The following is a 12,406-nucleotide window of genomic DNA, read 5'->3' on the forward strand; positions in this document are numbered from 1 at the left end:
AGTCCTCCCAACCCTCTCCCCTCTGGCATCTGGCGTCCGGTCTCTGCATCTATGAGCACGACACCGATTCGTATTGAGAAAGTCCTTTTCCCTCACAAAGAAGCTCCACTCCAGCCTTCCCCCAGCATAGGACTGTGATAGGACTGACATAGAACACTGTGTAAGACGGACACTGTGTAGCACTTTCTCTACCCCTGGTGGCCCCGCCAGGTCTTCCATTCTTACTGCAGGAAGTCGGGTTGATGCTGGGGACCCGCTGTTGTTCTTGTGCAGGATTCTAGTGGGGACAACCTTTCCCGACTTCTTCCTCTGGTCCCTCCCCATGACATTAATCCTCATTTTCTTTTTCTGTTTTTGAGTATATTCTATTGATTATGCTATCACAGGTGTCCCATTTTTCTCCCCTTTATCCCCTTCCACCCTGCACCCCACCCTAGCATTCCCCCGCCTTAGTTCATGTCCATGGGTCGTACATATAAGTTCTTTGGCTTCCATTTCCCATACTATTCTTAACCTCACCCTGTGTATTTTGTAGCTATCATCTAGGATTCTTTTTCTCTGTACCTTTCCCCCATTCCCCCACCACTACCCCTCCTTGCTGATAACCCTCCATGTGATCTCCATTTCTGTGATTCTCTTCCTGTTCTAGTTGTTTGCTTAGTTTGTTTTTGTTTTTTTATTCAGTTGTTGATAGCCATGAGTTGTCATTTATGAATGGTACTGTCATTTATGAATATGTGAGTTGTCAAAACTATGAATAGTACTATGATATAGTATTATAGATATAGTACTATTATAGTACTATATCATAGTTCTATTTATAGTACTATTCATAGTTTTGATTTTTTCTTAGATAAGTTCCTTTAACATTTCATATAATAAGGGCTTTGTGATGATGAACTCCTTCAACTTGACCTTATCTGAGAAGTGCTTTATCTGCCCTTCCATTCTAAATAAAAGCTTTACTGGATGGAGCAATCTTGGATGTAGGTCCTCGCCTTTCATGACGTGGAAAACTTCTTTCCAGCCCCTTCTTGCCTGTAAGGTCTCTTTTGAGAAATCAGCTGACAGTCTGATGGGAACTCCTCTGTAGGTAACTGTCTCCTTTTCTCTTGCTGCTTTTAAGATTCTCTCCTTATCTTTAATCTTGGCTCATGTAATGATGATGTGCCTTGGTGTGTGTTTCCTTGGGTCCACCTTCTTTGGGACTCTCTGAGCTTCCTGGACTTCTTGGAAGTCTATTTCCTTTTCCAGATTGGGGAAGTTTTCCTTCCTTATTTTTTCATATAAGCTTTTAGTTTCTTGCTATTCCTCTTCTTCTTCTGACACCCCTATTATTTGGATGTTAGAACATTTAAAGTTGTTCCAGAGATTTCTAAGCCTCTCCTCATTTTCTTGAATTCTTGTTTCTTCATTCTGTTCCAGTTGAATATTTACTTCTTCCTTCCATTCCAAATTGTTGATTTGAGGCCTGGTTTTCTTCCCTTCACTGTTGGTTCCCTGTAAATTGTGCTTTATTTTACTTTGCACAGCCTTCACTTCTTCATGTACTTTGTGTCTGTACTCAACCATTTCTGTGATCATCTGGATTATCAGTGTTTTGAACTCTGCATCTGGTAGCTTGGTTATCTCATTATCACTTAGTTCTTTTTCTGGGGTTTTAATCTGATTTTTCATTTGGGCCATATTTCTTTGTTTTGGCACACCTGTTACGTTGTAAGGGGAGGAGACTTAGGTATTCACCAGGGCAGGGAAACTCACTTCACCGTGTTGTGGTGCTGTGTGGGGCGGGAGGAGTCAGAGAGGGAACGGTGGTGCTTGGTCGGCTCTCGCCAGCTTTCAATCACTTCTCCTGCTACCCGTAAACAAATTGGGCCCTTCTGGTGGTGATTCCTGGGTGGGTGGATTTGTGTAGGTTCTAGGACTCTCCTGTGAGTCTGGGAGTTTCTCCCGCCTCTGCAACCCTCACAGATTTTTACAGCCAGAAGTTTTGAAGTTGAGTTTCCTGAGCTGAGGCCCTGCGTTGCATGGTATACTCACTGCCCAGTTGTTCCTCCTGGTGTATCTGCACACGAATGTGGGGTATCCCTGTCCACCGGCCACCACCTTGCCCACCTGGCCCACCACCTGGCTGCACATCCTTCTGCCCTGGCTTCCTGTCTCTGCCCCTCCTACCAGTCTGGATTAATGTTTCTTCTTCAACTCCTTGGTTTGTTGGACTTCTACACAGTTCAATTTTTCACAGTTTTGGTTGTTTTCTGCTTCTCTGTCATCTTTCTTTTACTTGTGTGAGGAAGCAAAGCACGTCTGCCTACGTCTCCACCTTGCCTGGAGGTGACCGCTAATCCACGTTTTCTACTCAAGTGTTCTTTCAGCATCCCCCCACCCTGCTCCCTCTGGTAAACACCATGCTGTCTCTGTGTCTGTGAGGTGCTTTTGGCTTGTTTAATCCCTTCACCTTCTTCACCCGGCCCCCCAAACCCCTCCCTCTGACAGCCATCAGTCTGTTCTCTGTATCTATGAGTCTGTTTCTATTTTGTTGGTTAGTTTATCTTGTTGATTATATTCCACATATGAGTGACCTGGTTTATTAGGTCAACAGTTTTAGAGACACACAGAAAACACATACATTTGCAGATCAAGGGCTTGGTGTCTGCGAACCGTTCAGTGCCTGGTGGCAGAGGCAAAGGTGGTGCTGGCTCATCTGGAGCTGGTCCAAGGCTGGGGTCGGGTCCCCTTCCCCGCACTGGCTTGGCCACTCCTGGGACCTCTGAGCTAAGCTGCCACCAGGGTGGCCCCAAGGTTAGGGTGAGGAGTTGAAAGTGGGTTGTCCTGAAATCAGAACAGGCATATTTTAAACATTTAAAATTATAATCTTAACTTTTAAAAAAATTATTGATTTTTATAGAGGGGAAGGAGAGTCAGAGAGAGAGAGAGAGAGGCACTGACTTGTTGCCCCAGTCATTTACACAGTTACTGGTTGACTCTTGTATGTGCTCTGACCGGGGCTCGAACTCACAGCCTTGGCCTATTGGGATGATGTTCTTATCGGGACCTACTTGGCCAGGACATAACCTTAATTTAAAAAATTCCCAAACCCTTGTGAGTTAACCGCCTGAGTGAGGAGGGTGAGGGCTCTGCCCTTGGGCGTCCCCTCACCACTGAGGAGGCAGCTGTCGAGCAGACGTTGTGAGTGAGGGGCAATGGACGGGTGCCCCCGGGCCGGCGGTGACAAAGTGGCACTGGTGAATGCTGCTTGGCAGGTCCAGGGAAAGCGTCCCCAGGGAGGATCATCAGGCTTCTGCTCTGCTTTCCCTTTTGGAGGGTGAGGCGTGGAGGTGGGGAGGGCAGTGGGTCATCCGATCCCGAGGGCTCAGGGAGAATGCGGGTACGGGGGGACCGGGAGGAGGCTGACTGCAGAGGCCTGTCCTGGAGGGAGGACAAGGTGCCCCAGGGGTGTGCTTGGGTCAGCTTGGCTCCCTAAGACGGGGAAGTAGACCAGGGTGGGGCCGAGACTCCCGAGCGAGAGGAAGGAGCCTTTCAGGAGAGGGAGGGGCTGTCCTGTATATGACCCACGGGGAACAGCAGTCCCACATCACATGCTCCACTTCTTGGGCAGCTGCTCTGTGAGGAGGAAACCACACTGCTGATGCCAGTCCACGGGGCGCCTGCTGTTCACCCAGCAGACTTGATGGAGAAGCGTGGTCCCAGGCCTGTGCTGGGGGCTTCCCCACAGCACGTCATGGGAGCCTGGCTTCCTCTGACACCCAGGTCTAGGCTTGGGGTGATTAAAACTATGCCCTTAGAACGAAATGAATTGAGAACGAGAAATGATGAGAGGAGCAGCTCTCCTGGGACAGGGGCTCAGTACAGGCAGGGAGTGTGCCCCCTCAGGGCCCCACCCGGGCATGTTAGTCTGCGGGGAGGGCCGAGCAGGGTTCCATACTCAGCGTAGGCGGGGCTGCACCGGCACACTGGGCTCTCAGGTGTCTTCGTTTTTGCTCGGATTTTGTGAACTCCATGAGGAAATGCTAACACATGAGGCTCGTCACGGCTTCTACTGCAAGTGCAAAGCCTTTGATGACAACAAATAATACAGTAAACAATAAACACAATTAATGGTAAACAAATATAAAAATATGCACTTTGGTAGACAAAATCTTTCAGAATCTGATGTGCATGGAGCAAAAACAAGGATTTTTTGGCGGGAGGTGGTATTTGTGTGTGTTCTTTGGTGATTCATAGAGGCTCATGCAGAAATGAACTCTGCTGCTGGGAACTTTGAGGTCTGGGCAAGGAGAATTCAGACCCCCCCTCCCCCCCGCCCCGAGGAACAGAGATGAGCAGAATGAACAAATGAGTCTTCTCCTGCCCTCCTCCAGGTAGTTTCCCGGGCTGTCACCCAAAAATCTGGAATAAAGTTTGGGAAGGAGTGTCCCTTCCAATCCCAGGGCACTCCTCAGCAGCCCCTGAGTCTTGTTAATAATTCCTCCCAGTAAGAGAGACCTCTCCGACTCCCGCAGCCTGTGCCTGCGGCCCAGCGGAGCTCTCACAAACCGTGCGGGGGCGCCTTCTGAAACTGTAAGAGACTGTAGTCTGGCTTCATTGCCTAGGATTCCGGGAAACAGGCCCTCTCCATGAAAGGGTCTGCAGTTTAAACCTATGTCCACCAGGTGGCGCAAAACGTCTTGGGCTGGTGATGGGGACTGCTGTTCGCTGCCGAAGACAGCATGCCTGCCTCTACTGGGATGTGAGTACTACTCTCCAGCTCAGGCACAACCCATAAGTAGACATTCAGGCCTTGCCTGAACACCTCCAGTGACAGGGAGCTTACCGCCAGGGCCTCCAGGGGCAGGGTAAGTAGCATGAGTAAGGGTGGAACTGAAGGTACCAGAAAGCCACCTGTTCAATGATGTTACCCTTTCCCAACCCACGGGTCAATGGTTTCTGAAGTTACTACCTTCCCAGTCTCTTTTCTGGGAATCACTTATGCCTTTTGATTTTCACTGTATCCCTGAGTAATTTATTTACTTTCTGAGCAGAGGCCCCAATGAACTCTTTTATTTTTTCTAAATCAATTTTTTTCTTAATTTAAGGTTTTATTTATATTTAGAGAGCGGGGAAGGGAGGGAAAAAGAGAGGGAGAGAAACATCGATGTTTAAGAGATGTTTGTCTGATCAGTTGTCTCTCTCACGCCCCAAGCTGAGGATCTCCCCGAAACCCAGGCCTGTGCCCTGACTGGGAATTGAGCTGGCGAACTTTTGATTCACGGGCCAGCACTCAGTTCATTAAGCCACACTCTCCAGGGCTTTTTCTAAATTTTTAAATTGAATTTATTGAGGTGATATGGTTAATAAAATTATGTAGGTTTCAGGTGTACAATTCTATGATACACCATCTGTATATTGTATTGTGTGTACACCACTCAAAGTGGGCTCTCAGATGTCTTCGTTTGGGGAAGTTTGGGAAGGAGTGTCCCTTCCAATCCCAGGGCACTCCTCAGCAGCCCCTGAGTCCCGTTAATAATTCCTCCCAGTATGAGAGACCTCTCCGACTCCTGGGGGTGCCTGGGCCTGGGACTCCAAGTCCAGTCTCCTTCCTTCACCATTCATCTCCCCTTCACCCTCTTCTACCCCCCCACCCCTTTCCTCTGGGCATCGCCACACAGTTGTCTGTGTCTATGGGGTGTTTTTGTTTGTTTGTTTAATCCCTTCACCTTTTTCACCCGGCCCCCCAAACTCCTCCCTCTGACAGCCATCAGTTTGTTCTCTGTATCTATGAGTCTGTTTCTATTTTGTTAGTTTATCTTGTTTATTAGATTCCACATAGGAGTGAAATCATATGGTACTTGTCTTTCTCTAACTGGCTTATTTCACTTAGCATAATGTTCTCCAGGTCCAACCACATTGTCGCAAAGGGTAAGATTTCCTTCTTTTTTACAGCTCAGTAATATTCCACTGTGAAATGTACCACAGCTTTTATATCCACTCATCTACTGATGGGCACTTGGGCTGCTTCCAAGTCTTAGCTACTGTAAATAATGCTGCGTGATAAACACAGGGTGTCTATAGTCTTTCAAATTAGTGTTTTGGGTTTCTTCCGATACATTCCCAGAAGTTGAATTGCTGAATCATAAGGCGGTTCCATTTTTTATTTTTATTTTTAGTAACTCCATACTACTTTCCACAGTGCTGCACCAGTCTACATGGGCACCAACAGTGCACTGGGTTCCTTTTCCTCCACATCCTGGCCAGCACTTGTTGTTTGTTGATTTATTGATGACAGCCACCTGACAGGTGTGAGGTCATTGCGTTTCCCAGTAAGACCTTTGACAAGTCTGGGACACAGGCCAAGGGTGTGAAAAGCCTGTCCACCCTTGTCCCACACACGCAGGCCCTGAAGGAATCAGAAGGCCTAAGGCTCTGTCCATTCCCTAGTGACTTCAGTGAAGTCAGACTTCTGGGCCTCAGTTTCCCCACCTGTGAAATAATACCAGCACCCTCTGCTCTGTGTGCCACATTAAGTTGTTCAGAAACCTCAAATGAAAGAATGTGTTCATTTATTTAACAAGTATTTATTAAGCATCTACTACAGGGTGGGGCAGTAAGGTTTACAGTTATTTGTATGGAAAATAATACAATAATTAATAAATAACAATACCAGAACAAACTGTGTTTTGGGTACTCACAACTGTAGCCTACTTTTGCCCCACCCCGTATATGCTGGGCATCGTTCTAGAAACTGGGGAATACGGCGGCAAGGAAGTCCGTGGAATAAACAGAAAGTTGCAGCTCAAGTGCCCGGAAGAGACTGAGAGAGTCATGCAAAGGGGCAGCCTCACCCTGAGCCACCAGAGACGTGAAGAGCACGTGAAGGAGGAGCGAGTCTCTGGCACCTACAACTCTTTTCCCGTGGTCCCCCTTCCACGCGGCCTCGGCTCCCACGGCCGGAGTCCTGCCTGAGAGTCACGGAGGTTGGGCGCAGTGCGACGCAGCCCGAACGGGCAGGCGCACTGTGGCCGGGAAGGTCGGAGGGATACCGGTTGCCCCGAGCCCTGCCTTTCCACACCTGTCCTTGGCCTGTGGAGGAGCCACAGCTAAACCCTAAAGTGTGGGGGCGACTTTGCCCTCAAGTGCCCCCCCCTCCCCACCCGCCACGCATGAAAGTAAGCACCAATTTCCATACTCTAAGGCGTGCTGTCCCTGGCGTTGGCTCGTGGCCTCCTGGCCTCTGGATAAGAAAACCACTCAAGGGGCGGTAACAGTAACCTTTCCTCTTATCTGTAACCTCCCCCACCCGGGGCCTTACCGAGAGTTGCCCCTGGTCCCTCTGGGGATGAAGTGCTCATTTCTGTCCCTTAGGCATGCTGTCTATGGCATTGGCTCATAGCCTCTGGTTCGAAGCAGGTCCCGAACCATCAGGTCCCTGTCCCGGGCGCTAGATATGGGGGCAACTTTGCCCGCAAAGTCTCCCTGTCTGCCGCGGATGAAAGTAGACACTACGAAGACATGACCTGCTTTGGGAGGAAAGGTGGCCGATCCCTCAAAGGGGAAGGGCCAAAAGCCCCTGCTTCAAGGGGCTTTTATTGGGTTCATTTGCACAAGAATACAGGTCAGGATCAAACAATAGATAGCATTCAAAGAACTATGAGGGCTAATTCTCAGTCAGGGTCAGATAGCTAAAGAACCACTAAACTTTGAGGAACGAACTTTTTGCTTGGACCCTTATCATTTAAATGAGAGCATTCTAAACGAAGCAGGTTTCACAGGATTTTACATATTCCTTCTTAGGCCTGATCACCCGGGGAACCTGCCCTTTCCAGCACAGGGCTGCACCGCCTTCCCTATCATGGTTTTTAGGCTTAAGTGGATTAGAGCAGGAAGCACTTCTCCCAATAGCGGGGTGGGGGGGACAAGGGTCCATCACTCCCTCTTTGTCGCAGCCCCCTGAGTCCTTCCTTGATGGCCTCTCAAGTGATCGTGTCTGGCTTAGGTTGACCCTCGCTGTGAGGAGTCTTACCTGTCATGGACATTGACCATGCTTTGGGGGCAGGGGTAAGCTGAGGCAATGTTTGCTACCAGAGACAAGCTTTGTCTCCTGTGGCTCACATTCCGGAGGTCGCTCACTCGGTCTTAGCCATGGGAGTAGTTACAATTCCTGAAACCAGGCAGAGCGGTTCCCAACACTAAAGTCTCCTGACCGGACCTCTAAACACTCCAGGCCAGGCCCATCTAAACATCCCACTTCAAGGACTTGCCTTGTATTGTTGAAATTGCTCTGGCTGGAAAGCCCCAGCGTTCCCCAGACGACATTGAAATCCCAGCCAGTCCGATCAGAAAGGAATTCCCCTTGGTCATAGGGTCACGCTGTCCAGCCAGTGACACGCTCGGGTTCTCAACGTGTAGGTGGGGTGGGGTGCACGTCAGAATCCCAGGGACCAGATGCCTGGGGCGGGGGCTGGAGTGGGGCGCAACTCTCCGGAGAAATTCCGACACAGCTGAGGAGGCCTTTTCTCCCCACCAGCCCTCGGGGCATCACAGTGTTACCGAACAAGAGGAGGAGGAGGTCCGAGGGAGGGGCAATACAATATTTGGCCCATCCAGGGATGCCCAAAACTGCTATACAACAGGGGCCCCTCCCGAAAACCAAAATACTAAAATCTACTGGGCCCTTCTGTCCGCCACCAATTGGAAAGACATCTCTTAAAGCCAGAGATTTGTGAAAAGGAAACAAAATGTTTATTTAATGCTATTCAGGCCTAATGCCACCACTAAAATATCAAAGTCCTTTATGTATACACCTACACCCACACAGCGCTCCCCTTCTCCCACTGTCCCAACTCCGGGTACCGTAAATCAGGAAAAGAGCACACGTCTGTGTTGCAGACCGCTGGCACCGTCAGCTGTGTCACTGTGCAGGATCTCGAGTTAATCCAAAGTACTGTGGTACCCTCTCATGGTCCACTGGCAAGAGTCCTTTGTACCCAGTTCCAGTCAAAGTCTCTGTTGCTTTTCAGGCCCCGTGGCCAAAGGGGGCACCCCAAAGCCGCGTGGGCCTCTTCTACTAAAGCTGCAGGAGTCCGCACTCTACCAAAAGCATGTGGCTTTCTTCTTCACCTGGCTGCAGGGATCTCCCTTCTGGCAAAGCTGCGTGGTTCTTCCCTTTCACCTGGGAAAGAGGGGGTCCACACCCTGCCAAAACCACGTGGCTCCCTCTTTCACCTCACCTAGAGGGGGTCCTCACTCTGCTGAAACCGCTTGGCTCTCTCTCCATCTGGCCAAGCGGGGACCATTCATGTCCTGGAGCCAGTCTTTTCCAAGCTCCCACACAGGCACTCTTCACTCCGGAGCGCAGACCCTAGTTCCCAAGTTGAGTCCCAGTCCTTCTCACTCAGGAGTGCAGACTTTAGTTACATCCTCCTGAGTCCAAGCCTTTCTCACTCAGGAGAGCAGCCCTTAGTTCCCATCTTGAGTCCCTGCCACTACCTTCTCCCTTCTCCCTTCTGCTCCAAACTTGGCCACTGCTATTTAACATATCTATGAAACCAGTTAAAGGTTATAGATATGTTAAATAACCATTCCTCCAGAGGTTAGCTCCAAAACTGTTGCTATGCAAAATAGCTCTCAATGGCCTGGCTCTATTCATCCCTTCCCCCTGGGGGGGGGGAAGTGAGGACATCTTAATATGTCTCTCTAATATTTCTATACACTTTGAATTCTGGACACCATTCCAAATCTGTTTTTTTGGGGGGCCCCCTGGCTGCACCCTGTATCAACAGTGCAACCCGGTTTCCAGGACAGGGAAGCTGGAAATCAGATTTGGCCGGGCAGCCCGCAGGGCTTGGGGCCGGCTTTCATCCGGACGCCCTTCCAAACTGTGGAAGGGGCACCGCCAATGAAAGTCTAAAGTGATTTTTTAAAAAAGGTTATGTTTTCCTGGCTGAACAGTGAATAATTCACCAACTTGGGACTTTCTTAGCCACAAAAAGGAAAAGAGGAGGAGGTCTGACCTAGATCTGACAGCGGAAGGTCCCCAAAGGGACGCAGAACAGAAACGAAGGCTGGAGGCTCAACTACACCGTCATCATGAGCAAGGTGAAGTGCGTTTCTGATCATACGAATTCATTCACCCGACCGTGCAGCGGGGGAGAGGTGCCGGGATGGAAATGGAGCTCCCCTCCTGAGGCAGCCGGTCCCGATGACCCCGCTCCTCCGGTGGGAGGGAAGGAGCTACTGCGTGCCTCACCGCTGCCGCAGACAAACGGGAATGTTGGGGCTTCGCGTGATGGACGCTTGTTTCTCAGTCACCCAGGGCTGGTTGGTGGGGCGGGGACCCAGGCCGGTGGAGGCGCTACTCTCTTCCTCATGTGGTTTCCATGTTGGAGGTTGACCTCCAGCCAGCAGGTGGGGGAAGAGACAGCACAGAGGACTGGGAAGGTGTTTGAATGGGCCAGACTGAGGGGGGACGCATCCATCATTTCTGCCCACATTTCACTGCCAGAATCAGGCAGCTGCAATACTGATACAGGGTGCAGCCGGGGGGGGGGGGCAAAAAAAGATTTGGAATGGTGTCCAGAACTCAAAGTGTATAGGAATATTGGAGAGACATATAAGATGTCCTCACCACCCCTCCCCCAGGGGGAAGGGACAAATGGAGCAGGGTCATTGAGAGCTGTTTTGCATTGCAACAGTTTTGCAGCTAACCTCTGGAATGATTATTTAACATATCTATAACCTTTAACTGGTTTCATAGATATGTTAAATAGCTATGGCCAAGTTTTGAGCCAGGGAGAAGGGAGTGGCTTCTACCCAGGATGTAACTGGGGGCAGTTCCCCCAAGTTACAGTGCCTGCATGAGAGCTTGGAAAAGATTGGCTCCGGGACATGAGGGGATAACTCAGGTGAGGAGAGAGCAACGTGGTTTCAGCAGAGTGCGGACCCCCTCTTTCCCAGGTGAAAGGGAAAACCACGCAGCTTTGCCAGAATGGAGATCCCTGCAGCCAGGTGAAGAAGAAAGACACATGCTTTTGGTGGAGTGCAAACCCCTGCAGCTTTGGTAAAAGAGGCCCATGCGGCCTTGGGGTGCTCCATTTGGCTGCGTGGCCTGGGAAGCAGGAGAGACTTTGACTGGAAAAATGGGTACAAAGAACTCTTGCCAGTGGACCATGAAAGGGTACCACAGTACTTTGGATTAACTCGAGAGCCTGCACAGTGACACAGCAGGTGGTGCCAGCGGCCTGAAACACAGACGTGTGCTCTTTTCCTCATTTACGGCACCCGGAGTTGGAACAGTGGGAGAAGGGAGAGCTGTGTGGGTGTAGGTGTATACCCTAAAAGACTTTGATATTTTAGTGGAGGCATTAAGCCTAAATAGCATTAAATAAACATTTTGTTTCCTTTTCACAAATCTCTGGCATTGAGAGATGTCTTTCCAATTGGCGGCGGACAGAAGAGCCCAGTAAATATTAGTATTCCGTCCTTGGGAGGGACCCCTGTTGTGTAGCAGTTTTTGGCATCCCTAGGTGGGCCAAATATTGCCCCCCCATCTCTTGTTCTGTAACAATAGCAAATATGTTCCTTGCTCCTTCTGAAAGGTTTGCCATTTTTATTCATACCGCTCTCCACCCCTTTCCTCCTGCTCCACGGCCAGGAGGCTCCTCACCTGTGGGGCTGTACCGGCGGGCTCCCTTGTCCTCTGCTTCTAGGGGGGTTTGTCAAGAAAGCCACTGGCAGAAGATCAGAGGACAGTGTGGCTGAGTGCCCCTCAGTATCCCGCAGTCCCTCGCCAGCTTCCACCGCCTGGCGATGTTCCTCCACTGAAGGGCCAGCTTCTGTCACCGCCCGCCCCTCCCCCCCACGCCCCAGTCACTCCCTTCAATTGGTGCGTCTCCATTTTCTCTATGTGTCCTTTCAGGCAAAGCGGTGACAACTCCCAGTGCTGCTGGTCCAGGAAAAAGCATCGTCATTTGTTATTCCCTACACTCTGCCCTCACCCTTGTAAATGGTTTCATTACTAACTGTACATGTGGCTCAGAATGAGTGTGCCATCTGTCCCCTGCTGTGACCAGCTGCGTGTGGGCACACAGACAGGCAGACACTCCCCAGGGTGCAGAAAGGCCTTTTTAGTGACAGCCAGCTGCCTCTGCCCTTTTTCCTCTGGGCTCTGCTTTTGGGCCTCTTCCCATAGGCTGTTTGTGTGTATGGCTTTGGGCATGTGGCCTTAGGCAATGTCTCTTCTCTGCACCCCAATTTCTCATCCATAAAATGAGGGGCTGGGCCAGGAAGTGCATTCAACTGACCTTCAGTAGCCCCTCCAGCCGCATATATTATCTCAGTTGCCCTGAGCTACTTGGCTCCTTACCTATGAACTGAAACGCAACTTTCTCTTTCTGGCGCCAGAAGAGAG

The 12,406-nt window shown here is 50.2% G+C and overlaps 1 long non-coding RNA gene across 1 annotated transcript; it reads left to right on the forward strand.

The window, feature by feature from the left end:
- Positions 1-4,684: 4,684 nt before the first annotated feature.
- Positions 4,685-11,350, forward strand: LOC128628317 (uncharacterized). The gene is made up of 3 exons (XR_008392684.1): positions 4,685-4,856; positions 9,980-10,095; positions 10,954-11,350. It is a non-coding gene; the product is annotated as an uncharacterized LOC128628317 (long non-coding RNA).
- The last annotated feature ends 1,056 nt before the right edge of the window (positions 11,351-12,406 follow it).

Source organism: Artibeus jamaicensis, unplaced genomic scaffold (genome assembly GCF_021234435.1).
Source record: "Artibeus jamaicensis isolate MK-2021 breed Jamaican fruit bat unplaced genomic scaffold, CSHL_Jam_final contig_1803, whole genome shotgun sequence".
Taxonomy (NCBI): domain Eukaryota; kingdom Metazoa; phylum Chordata; class Mammalia; order Chiroptera; family Phyllostomidae; genus Artibeus; species Artibeus jamaicensis.